This window comes from Rhagoletis pomonella, unplaced genomic scaffold, assembly GCF_013731165.1.
Source record: "Rhagoletis pomonella isolate Grant_MI unplaced genomic scaffold, Rhpom_1.0 Rhpom_scaffold_00006, whole genome shotgun sequence".
Lineage (NCBI taxonomy): Eukaryota > Metazoa > Arthropoda > Insecta > Diptera > Tephritidae > Rhagoletis > Rhagoletis pomonella.
In genome coordinates this window covers 34,349,826-34,362,832 of record NW_023458560.1, presented here as the reverse complement: position 1 = coordinate 34,362,832, position 13,007 = coordinate 34,349,826, and the positions used below count along the sequence as shown (strand labels likewise).

The following is a 13,007-nucleotide window of genomic DNA, read 5'->3' as shown; positions in this document are numbered from 1 at the left end:
GGCAAGGCCGTTGAGAATACTCACAATTTATGAAACTTCAAAAAATTTTGTTATCCGTCAAAAGTTGTTTATTGAAACTACCTTCTATTTTTGTATCATGATTTCTACTATATATTACTCAACTACGTTTATGTGTAATATAGGTCCTCCTGGAGTTTAAAATTTCGTTGGTGATTGAACATTCATCAACATACTAATACCAATTGACAAAACGCCAACAAAAATAGCTGTTACAAAAAGTCCAGATATTATGCCAGGGGAGGTGAATCCCTCACATGTCCAAGCATCTTTGAACTTAAAATCACTGGGATGTGGTATGACATCGTATTGAATTTGCATTCTTTTAATTACGAGCTTCTTCTTGTCCTTTTTAAGTAGTATTTTTCCACAAGAAAACGAATGACTTATTGGTGCATAGAGGTCAGAAACGTAATAAGTGGTATCGTTAAATGTAAACGAGTAAATCTGAAAATATCCTTTACTAATAACTACATTGAATCGTAACGATGCAGTCGAATTTTCGGCTATAAGCTCAACTGTTAGCTTAGGATCTCCTCCGGTTATGTTCATATCATAAAATTCGATTTCTTGTATGAAGCCAGTTGAGTCCTCTACTTCCAGTTGAGTTAAATAAAATGAAATTCTTCCGTTTTAATAGAGCCGACCGCTGCGCTCAGTTGAAACTTCATGAGTTCCTAGGAAAACGTAGACAGCATCTTCACAATTTACAGAAGTGGTGACCACATTTTTGAATGCTTCATCTGTAAAACAAGAATTAAAATACATACATACATACACAAACCAAAATTTAGCACATAAATACGAATTTAAAATGCATACAATTTTTATGATAAAAATAAAACTAATATGAAATACACATTTTGTTTCTAAACTGTTAGTTACAGAAGAGATTTCAATCATTACAAGGTTAATTCTCCCAAGATGACTAAAAAGCGTTCTTATTTTCAATGGTCTTCTCCCAAAGAGCTTTCCGGATACCTGTCCTTCTCCGCGAGTAACGGTGAATTTACTATGGCATGGCGCTCTGGTGCGGGCGACCGTTGTTTTCTCTCCTTCTTCGGTCTCTGAAAGGTTCTAGCTCAGTACGTGGCCAAAGAACCAGATGAATACATTAAAACTCAAACCAGTCTGAGCTCCCGCCAATTCCGCCAACGCCACGAACACAGTGAAAAAAAAAATTCCACTTCGGGTATCCCTGTGATAGCCCCGAACGGGTCTGTGCCACCTCTGTTGGAAAGTAAGGGCTGCTCGGCATCTTAAAAAAATCTGCTCAGAAGGCGGCGTTGAAATAATTGTCACGTCCACCGCCAGCGAACCAAACTTACTGAGTAAAGTGCACAGCTGATGTGTAGCGCGCAACTAAACCCTGAAAGACTTATTGACCTTACCTAACCCCTAAGCCTCTACATCGATGGCTGCTGGGATTAGTATCTCCAACAGAAACTCTAATATCGCTTCATACAATGAAAGGTATGACCTTAGGTACTTTACAGGTGCATCCCTACCGGCTGAAATGTTCAGCAATAAACCCTCATTGGGAAATCCAAAAGACGACGATCCCTAAAGAGAACAAGTATTATAATGCACACTCAAGCGGCACGAGAGGTAAGAAATTAGAGTCCAACAAGAGAGTGGGACTGCATCTAAAATCCTCAAGAGGTTCGAGTGCATACCTGTGTACGAAGATAGAAAGGAGCTGATATAAAGAATAGCAACCCCGAAGATACCTCTAACAAAACTTCCATCTACATTTAGTTCTGGGAATCCTAGACTGAAGATATCCGGACGGTAATCTGACGGTGGATAACTAGAGATCCGTCGCTGTAGGTTTGAGCGAGGTGTATAAAGACTTCTTGAAAGGTATTCTGAGTCCATGTCAATCAATAGGCACCCCAGCGTCCACGAGCGATGAATAAAACTAGTGCTCGGTGTCAATGGGAGATCGGTGACACTTTATATATGATGAGGCAATCTTTGGGCTATTGAAATTCAGCCTCCGTGTTGACCTTATGGTTGTAGAGAAATGAGTTCCCCATCAGACCACGCACCAGGCACTGGATCTCAAGGAACACTACCCCGATCCGTCAGTGATTCACTGCAACCCGCTACTACATAAATCTTTAGAAAGCTGTTCACCTTCCTCTAAAACAGCTATCGAATGTAGCCGTATTCAATACCAGGTGGCATCCATTCTGAAAACTGTCTGTTAAAACTTACTTAGTCTTTCTCAGTACATTTGGCGGAATCAGAACTAGCCATTGCTTAATACACGTAGAAGCGATGGGCTTTGCGACAGACGACTTCTGGTGAATCTGTCGAGACGAAGAAGGTAGCTAAATTCGCGAGAACTCTCTCTGTATTACCTGGGACTGACGTAACTCAGGCACTGATTTCTTCATAAACCCTTTTTCGATTGTGTCTTAGACTTAAGCTTGTCAAAATTATGGGAACTTGAAAGTTTTATACGTAAATGAAATTGTTTGGTTCTATTTCTAGTTGCAAGGTCGACATCGAACCAAACGGTATCACTACATATAGGCTATACTTATTAAATTATACTTGTTTCGAGTTTACAAACGAGTAAGATGTCGATAAATGTAATTATGCAATAACTTACCACAACTCTTCATTGGATTAATGTGACTTTTGAGTTCATCTAAGGATATCATATATAGCTTATCCGGTTGACACTGTAATGGAGATTCCATTCTTCCATCCTCTTGAACGTAAAGTTCAAGTACCGTAGATAATTTTTTAAAAGCTTCGGCAGGCTTTTCCACATTGGCGTAAAAAGTGGACGATTGCTGGCTGAGATATGAGAAACAATCCTCGCAACGAAAATCCCTCAACAAAAGCTACAAAAGAAATTGTAAGCAAATACTGCAATAATAAATAATAATTCCAGGTATGAGGAGGTAAGTAATATTCAACTTTGTTTTAAGCACCTCACGCGAGATTACCTTATCATATGTAAATGCGATGATCGTTTTGTTACTGTCAATTAAGGCTTTTATTTCTTGAAGAAATCCTCTTGCTCAATTCTAGGGAATACTGATTTGGCAGTGCTATTCAGTAGTAGCGGTATGTAGTGTAACTAACTGTATCCAGAAGTTGGTTAGTTGGTTGAACTTTTTTAGCAAAAACTTACACTTGAGCTTGCCAAAATAACACCGGCGTGCAATGTGCTGGGGACAAAAGCGCTATAAACAATAAGATTAAATATAAACTTCGCGACATATTGAAATATTTGTTTAGATTAGCGATTGTCTGTTTGAATCAAGGCACATTAAACAGGTAGTATCAGTAGAGCAAAAACAACATTTGCGTGTATTTTGTTGTTGCTTCTGGTATCGAAAGTGTCAAAAACTGTTCTGAATTTTTTCTTCTAAATCAAAGCGTGCCATGTGAAATACAAAAAATTATAAAAAATAAAAAATTGAAATTGGAAAAAATAAAAATTGTTGCAACTTTCTTTCCTACTAAATTTGTTTGCTTCTCGAAGCATTGATCCATCCTTTACAAGGGCCAGTAATCAGCGGTTGTTTTGCTGAGTTGGGCGAACGTTCCAAAAGCTGCTATTCAATCGCTTGTTTTGTATGGAAAAAGGTTTCACATGCAAATGGATTTTAACAATTCAGAATTTTTGTGAGAAAAAAATTAAAAATATTTGACATTTTCGAGACCAAATAATTTGAAAATAAATCAAATCAGCTGCTCTACTGATACTACCTGTTCAATGTACCTTGGTTTGAATATATTTACATTTACAAATATGAGAGATTTTTTGAAAATAAAAGAAAAGCTAATATTTTCAAAATCGCAAATCCAGCTGAGTTATTAATCAGTGTAGTAAAGCTGTCTTTACACGGCTCGTTGGAAAATCGACCCGTGAAAAGGCTGTTTAAAAGTCGTTTTCAGTGAACTGGATTTTTTTTTGACGAAACTGGTTACTTTGACATTTGAGATGAGTTATGAGCTGTCTAAGAACAGTCCCCTTTAGGAGACTACTTCTAATCGGGTGTTCGGCATTTAGGATGAAAATCATATTGTTATAATTCAAGTTTTCCCCATTGAATATAAAATTAATAATAACTAAACAAAAGTCCTCGAGTATACCTTCATCTTTTTTGGTTTTACAACCATTCTATATTCCGAGTGATGATAGGTCCTTCTGCACTTGATTCTTCCATTTGGTTCGTGGCACCCTTGCTTTCATAGTCCAACCATGGGTGCCGAATTGGCTACCGAGGAAAAGTAGCACCTGTTTGCAGGGGTTATTCTTCGCTTGATCTCTAGACAGACCTTATTGGTGGCGGTGCTCTTACTCAAAACCAATTTTTGGTGACTTTCTAGCATAAGATTAAAAAGTCCCACGAGTCTGAATCGCTTTTTCTCAAACCTTGTTTGGTCGCAAACGGTGCGCAGATGTCCATCCCAATTGAAATGGAGCTGAAGGTTGTCATCCTACCACGCCATATTAGACACATTGGGTCAGAACAAAACGTCTAACAGTCGAACACCCTACCTCTTAGGATAGAGTTCTCAATCGGCGTGGTCTCAAAGCCCAGCGCACAACCCATTCGTAAAATTCGAGTGTATAGTAGACTTAATATTCGCTGCGAGTATCAGAAAGTTTTCTCACTCTTTTGTTTAAAATAAACTAAATCTTTATTCACATTCTTTTGTTTTTTACCAAATGGAGTTTCCAACACTGTTTCACGGCGCCAAGCACGCATCGAACGCAACATGTTGCATTGTTTTGAATTGCTTTTATTTTATTTTTGTATTTGTAATTTTTGCAATAAAACTGTATAGGATATAGAAGATGTAAAAGGGCGAAAGAGGTATCGCTTATCAAGAACTGATAAACTACCTACTATATGGTTGGCCACTTATCTAAAAACTGTTTGGTGGCGATAAAGAATGAAGCATGAGTGCGTATAGCAAGTAGAGTTATGGCATGGCGATTCCGCCTGTACGAAAAAGACTGAATTAGTCATTGGCCTGCTTCGAATAACGACGAAAGCTCAGTAACAAAAATAATTAAACAATACGCCTAATTGTCCTTATACATACCTTTATACTGTATTAAAAGTCAATAATTTTATGCGTCAACGTACTTATCGAATATAGTTCATAATTTAACTTCTAAGGATAATTCACAATGCGAATACTATATTTAAATTGAAATCAAAAGTGCAACAAAACAGTGTAAATGAAAAAATTAGAAAAAGAATATATACTACATGCTTTGTTATATTTCCGACCAATTATAGATGTATTCAAAATGACGGCAGGCACACGTAGTTCAGACTTATCGCAAATAGCCGTCAGTTCCAATAATATACCAAATGGTTAGCATTTAAACCAGTGAATCATATTCATAAGAAAAATAAATAATATAAAAAAAACTTTTTAATATACAACGCTTTTATAAATAGACTAAAAAGTAGAAAATAATACTTCTCAGTCCCATAGAATTTGTTTTGATAACTTTTGATTTTGAAATTTTAGCAAAAGTCATTATAAACAATCTATGAAATTGAAAATGAAAAACGTGGAGCGCATGCAATACAAAGCATTCGATTTAATTGACAATAGTCAAACTACATAACGTAGACCTAAAATTTCTACAGCGAAAGTAGAACTTTGAAATCGATTTTAAGCGGTCGTTATTCATATACCCACATACATACATTCATATATTACTTTTCATATCAATTCAAGCGCTGACCTTCGCTGGTTTAGTTCAAGGAATTTGTGAATCTTACTTTCGCATATCGGCAAAGGAGGCGGCGCTGGAGAATGGATATAATCCTATAATTGTAGGTACGTATTAGAGGGCTGCATGAATCCATTCCAAACGGCAAATGAATCATTCATATTGAAATTAAATGAATGTGATTGGGTTTGAATTTTATTGAATTTAAATGAATAGCTTTGCTGATATGATTGTCGACATTACAATATTCAAACGATGTGAAAACAAATTGAGTGAATATGATGGAATTTTTTTTATTTTTATAAATCTAAATACCTACATTTCCTTGTATTTATTGAACTTTTCTTATACATATTTTGTACTTGTATGCGCCATAAAAGAGAGTCATTAGATAAGAATCGAGTTGGTTTCAACATATAGTATATTTATATTTCTATATTTGAATGCAGAATCATTATTTTATTTACATTGTCTGGGTTAAGAGCAATAGTACAACGTTTTTCGGTTATTAAATTTCTTGCATCTGAAAAGGCTCTTTCAGAAGCCGCGCTACTTGCGGGTATACAGAAAATTTTGCAGCTCGTTTTGTATAAAATTGGAATTTTTGTTCAGATACCACCATTTAAGGCAGTCGAAGTCAGCAGTGAACGTAACATTTAGGTTTGAATAACTTTGAATCTCCTGATCCACAGTATGGGCATTTATAATATAGCATTTATGTCTTACAATATTTGACGTGCACCCCGTAAATTTGTAAATGCTGTAGCATCTTTTACATGCTACAATATCGGGCAACTCTTCGCCAGAGTTATTTTTAACATTGGAAAATATCTCCCAAACATTGCTACGACCTCTTTTTTGACTCAGAGTGTATTCTCCACTGTGGAGCTTCTTCTTGATGCCGGCACTTTGCAATAATGCGCTTGCGGAGTCCTGTTATTATAAACATATACCATTATCATTATTAAATGGACCGAAATGTAGATTCACTATACATACATACGTACATCATTTTAAGCTAAACGCACTTACATTTTCCTCTACACTTTCCATTCTTTTTTTCGTTTTCGATGCTAAACACAGAATATCACATAAATTGTAATAAATTTGAGTCTGAATAAATTTAATGTTTTTCATTCATTCATTTATGTACATAATTCTATATGAAGTTAGAAAACTTGAAACGCAATGAATATTCATAAAATACAAAATTCAAAACGCTGGGTGTTTTGAACTTGAAATAGAATACACAATTCTACTGTACTCTCTTTGGCTTGAAATTAGAATCGACTCATGCAGAGGTCTAGTACGTATCTTTTTTTGCGGAAGTTTAAATATATGTATATGTATATGGACATTGGGGTGCATCACCAAGAAAAGTAGCGCTTTTTCTATCGGAATCATAAAACTTATTATATTTTAAAAGACTTCCGCCAAAATATGTCGGAAAAATATTAAGATTTACGCGAGCTGGAACCTTTTGAACATACCTCCAAAAATCTCGTTATTTTGATTCCGTTGATAAAATATAAGAAATTGGTATGCAGACCGGTTAGGCTTAAGCTCTTCTATGATCTCAGGTAATTTTTTAGAAAAATTATTTAAAAAAACTAAATTTCTTTATAAAAACCTAGATTTTTGGTGGTATTTACATTCAAATAGGTCCGGCTCACGTAAAAGTTGATATTTTTCCAAAATATTTCGGCTAAAGTCTTATGGCCTTATTCATAAAAAATAAAGTAGGCTTAAAGAGCTTTATAAATTGACGTTTGCATACATTTTTCAATTAATAAACCTTTTATAAAGCTACTTTATTTTTTTTGAATAAGGCCATTAAAATATGAAAAATTTTATATTACCGATGGAAAAACGGTACCGTGTTTTTTTATGGAGAGTGATGCACCCTAATGTACATATTTCGGCCTTCATCATTTTGAATAAATTCAATAGGGTTCTCGTACAAAAATTGGAAGCCTTTTAAGATAAAAAAACATTCTTCAGAAATGAAAAATATATGTGTAACTGTTGTAAGCTGCCTTCTAAATTTTTTCTTTTGTTATCTTGACTTCTAAAAATATGTGTCACCGATTTCCAGCTTTTGGAATTTTTGTTATCACTGTACAAACTAACTTTATAATTATATGGCAAAAACATTATCGTATCTACTCTGTGTTTTCATTATCAATGAGCGCATTACAGTCATCGATTTGTTTTACGATCAAATCATAAAACGTACATATGTTTGTATGTAGTACAAGTACCGGTTCGAAAAATCTTTTCTTTTTTTTATATTCAACAATTTATATTGAGCTCGAGGCCGTTTTGAATGAAAATTTTTATTGTGGAAAAGCAACAATAATTTGAAAAAATGGTAGAAATGATAGCTATTTCGGAAATCACCACATTTCCTCATCAGACTTCTTTCAGTAGGATTCGAACCGACGATCCCACTGACTCAGCCAGTTGCCTATGCACCGTGCTAAGTACACCTTGTAAATTATCGTTTGCTTTTTTCCACTATTTTCATTTTTGTTATGCCAACACAATCAAGCGCAGCTATTCAGCTGCAATTCACTTGATCATGTGGTTGTTGGTATTGTTGGTTTTTGCTAATAATTCTATTTTTAGAATGTTTAACTTTTAGGTGTACTCGTCCTTAAGTTATTTGTTTTTGTTATTTTTTTGGCCTTTATAACTATTATATTCAACAATTTATATTGAGCTCGAGGCCGTTTTAAATGAAAATTTTTATTGTGGAAAAGCAACAATAATTTGAAAAAATGGTAGAAGTGATAGCTATTTCAGAAATCACCACATTTCCTCATCAGACTTCTTTCAGTAGGTTTCGAACCGATGATCCCACTGACTCAGCCAGCTGCCTATGCACCGTGCTAAGTACGCCTTGTAAATTATCGTTATCGGCCTCGAGCTCAATATAAATTGTTGAATATAATTGTTATAAAGGCCAAAAAAATAACAAAAACAAATTTTCTTTTTTTTTTCAAAATCAATTGTGAAATATTTTCGGGACAGTGAAAAGGGCGCGTGTCAAAAGTGCAGCCATTAATACTAAGATTTAGATGTCGATCATCACGAATTTATATTTTCCATATACATAAATAATGCCGAATTTCCGCTACTATTTAAAAAAATGCCATGTGGAAATGAACTTAATGATTATTTTTTTATTGTAATGACATGGTTATTCTTTAATTCCCGACTTTATCATTTGTCATTTTTGCCATTTAATGCCTAGTGGAAATCCAGCATAACACAGGAAAAAAATTCTGAATTTTGAAACTGCACTCGTTTTTAAGTCTACGTATCGGAATCAGCGATATATATATTACTAGCTTATACCCGCGGGTTCACCCTACGTGAAAAAAATTTAATGATGTTATATTTTATTTCTGTGCCCATTTTGTTATAGCTAGTTTTTTTTAAGCGAGTTAAAGTATTTAGGCCGTTTAAAACTATGAAATTATAAAATCTCGTCTGCGCGCTAGGCATACGAAAGATATCAATCCCACTAAGTTTACCTTAAACTGGTTCCTGGGATACGACGCGTGAACGTGTAACCTTCTTGGAGGTGCCAAGGCGGGTACTAATATTTCCAACTCAAATTTAGTAACCTGGCCTTGATAAAATACCAATGCTCATTACTGTAGCAAATGCCTCAAGAGGTATGTATGCATCATGACAGCTTTACATTATAAGGCCGAATCGGCTCTCCCTTTCCCATTAAATGAAATTTTTTCTGTCAGTACAGCCCTTATAAAATAAATCTCCATAACAAATTAAAAATACTTCCAGAGATTTTCTATCCTTCCAGAGATATGTATTAAGAAATTTTTAGTATGTATGGGAGGCGACATGCCCCCTTTTTTAATAACTCACATTTTTTCCATGAGCAATTGATACATTTTGTATACACAACTCCATACCAAGTTCCAGTATTCTTCCACAAACACTTCCAGGGATATGTGGCAAGAAAAAGTCAATTAGTACAGGAAGTGCCCCTCTTTCTTGTAACCCTAATCTTCTTCTTCTTCTAATCTTCTTCCATGAATTTAGAATTGATTTTACATACCCCAGTACCAAGTCCCAGTACTCTACCATGAACACCTCTAGAGATATACAGTATAAAACAGTAAATTTGTACGGGAGGTACCATGCCCCCTTTTCGAAAAACGCAAATTTTTCTCCATGAGTATGGAATTAATTTTTTATACATTAATTTTTTAATACCTCCAGAGCTACGCAGCATAGAAAAATCAATTTGCGTGGGAGTTGCCACACCACCTTTTCCAATAACTCTCATTTTTCTCCATGAGTATGGTATTAGTTTCACATACATATATACATATCGTCGATGTTTTTGAAAAACCGCCCATCGACCAGTTGCAAAACCACGTAAATCGGCGTTGTGGCAAAAATGAGATTTGGTAACCCTGAACTCCAGGCATCGAGATTTGTGCATAAAAATCGTCAAATCTTTATTAAAACAACAGATTTGTAAAATAATAGCTAGAGAAAATAGCTCCTCTCAAGGCAATGCCTTCAAAGAAAAATCGTTGTTCGCTCTCCTGTAAAATTTGAGCGCCGTAAGATAGGCGGTTTTGCAAAAATTTCGACGATATGTATTTCCATACCAAGCTTGAGTACTTTATCCCAAACATTTGAAGAGATATGCAATATGAAACTTTCAGTCAGTATGGGAGGTGCTACGCCTCTTTTCCAAAAACGTCTATTTTTCTCCGTGGGTATGAATATGATTTCACACAGTGTTGGCAAAATATTAATCTGATTAACGATTAAAAATTATCGATTAAAATGTAATAGCGTTTGACGATTAAAATTAATTAGTCGTAATCAACTGTACGATTAATGATTAAATTTTTTTAATCGTTCATCGCTGGCTGAGATTACGATTAATTAATTTTAATCATTAATCGTTAATCCAATTAAAAATAAAATCTGATTAAGTTGTCTCGTTTGTCCGAAATTGGAACCAAACACCAGTTATAGTAATTATTTTATGTTCTAGATCTTAATAAAAATGCACACCAAATTACTCCGACTTAGCCATACCGGATTAACTTGCTTTGTGTGCACAGGAAAATTTCAGCATAAATTAGTAAATCACCAAACCTACTTGATCAAATTAAGAGTTAATGGTTAAAAATTATTATTTTTAATCGAGGTTCCGATTAACTGTTTAGTCGGATTAAAATTAATCATGATTAACTGTAATCAGATTGAATTTAATCGAAGTAACTAATTGATTAAAAAATAAATCGATTAATGCCAACATTGATTTCACATACATATCTCTATGCCAAGTTCGAGTTTCCTCCCACAAATACTTCCAGAAATATGTATGTAATATGAAAATTCCAATTTGTATCCTGTCCTGTCCTGTCCTTGTGAAATCCGTAGTAAGTGTACCAAATTTCGTTCTGATCAGGAAACCGGTTAAGGAAGTAGCCTATTTTTCAATCCAGCTCATAACACATCGGTGAACAAAATTTAATTTTCAAACAGGTGGCAATTCTTAAAAAGTAGCCTATTTTCCAATCTAGGTCATAAGCTATCTGTGTGCAAACTTTCATGCAAATCAGTTTAGTCATTTCCGCGTGTTAATTTAATTAAACTTTTCTAATAGGTGGCAACTCTTAAAATAGTAGCCTATTTACCAACGTAGGTCATAAGCTATCTCTGTGACAAATTTCATGCAAATCTGTTCAGTCGTTTTCGCGTATTAATTTAATTAAACTTTTTTTTAACTGGTGGCAACTCTTCCAAAAAATTAGCCTATTTTCCACTGTAGGTCATAAGCTATCTGCAAATCCGTTCAGACGTTTCCGCGTATTAATTTAATTAAACTTTTTTCGCAGGTGGCCACTCTTAAAAAAGTATCCCATTTTCCAACCTAGCTCATAGGCTATCTGTGTGAAAACTTCCATGCAAATCAGTTCACTCATTTCCGCGTATTAATTTAATTAAACATTTATAACAAATGGCAACTCTTAAAAAAAAGTAGCCTATTTTCCAACATAGGTCATAAGCTATCCGTGTGCTAAATTTTATGCAAATCCGTTCAGTCGTTTCCGCGTATTAATTTAATTAAACTTTTTTAACAGGTGGCAACTCTTAAGAAAAGTAGCCTATTTTCCAATCTAGGTCATAAGCTATCAGTGTGCAAATTTTCATGCAAATCCGTTCTGTCGTTCCCGCATATTAAATTAAACTTTTTTTAACAGGTGGCAACTCTTTAAAAAAATAGCTTATTAACCAATCTGGCCCATAAGCTATCTGTGTAAAAAAGTTCATGCAAATTCGTTCAGTCGTTTCCGCGTGATGATTCCCCAAACATCCAAACATACGAACTTTCACATTTATAATATTAGTAAGAAGATTGAAGGCAATTGAACGTTGTAAAACAACTCTTTATTCCTTTATATATTATTCAAGGTTAAAGTCGCGCATATAAAAAATTTTAAGATTTTTTTTTTTAAATTTTTATTGAGCTTGAGGCCGTATTTAATAAAAAATGTTGTGGAGAAACAACAATAATTTACATCTGGTAAAAGTTGTTGCTGCTATTTCTGAGATCACTACATCTCCTCATCAGACTTCTTTAACCGCGGTCACTGGGATATGAACTAACGACTTGGAATGTTAGAACTTCTCACTTAATATCGTATGGAAGAAGATGACTGACACCGTTAAGAAAAAAAAATGGTAAAAAATCAACGGTAAGTCAAAGCTACTTTAAACTTGCACTTTATTATACTAAAATGGGCTATACAACTGCATACTCAGATTACTCAGAATCTTTCCAAGAAATCTAATTAAAAAGCTCGAAATTTTTACGAAAGTTTGTTGCTGTTTTTAATATTGTGCGAAGTTTAAAACTTGGATTTATACTGATTTTTTTAAAGGTTAAATTTTATTTTTATTAAAAAAATGTTAAAATTAAGTAATACAAAAATTTTTGGTCACGTTGGCTCTACGATTGAGAATTGGTTAAATGCAGTTTTTTTAAGAAAATTAAAAATTATTAAATTTCCAAGAAAAATTTTATGATATTTACAGCCAATTTCACGAAAGCAATTTAAGTGAAAAATGATTTTAATTTTTTTAATTTTATATGGAAATTTATATAAATTGCTGGTGAAACCGGCTGTTAGTGATAAGTTTTAACATTTTGCCGAAAATTAACCCATATCATCCCAAGCATGTTTAAACTCCTCGGATTCGC

General features: G+C 34.3%; 1 protein-coding gene and 1 long non-coding RNA gene across 2 annotated transcripts in view; both read right to left on the bottom strand.

The window, feature by feature from the left end:
* The window catches only part of LOC118740617 (solute carrier organic anion transporter family member 74D), an 833,870-nt gene that overhangs the window by 101,286 nt on the left and 719,577 nt on the right, over positions 1-13,007 (bottom strand).
* Positions 65-3,220, bottom strand: LOC118740621. The gene is made up of 3 exons (XR_004993167.1): positions 2,982-3,220; positions 2,639-2,876; positions 65-761 (listed from the first exon to the last, which is right to left on the bottom strand). It is a non-coding gene; the product is annotated as an uncharacterized LOC118740621 (long non-coding RNA).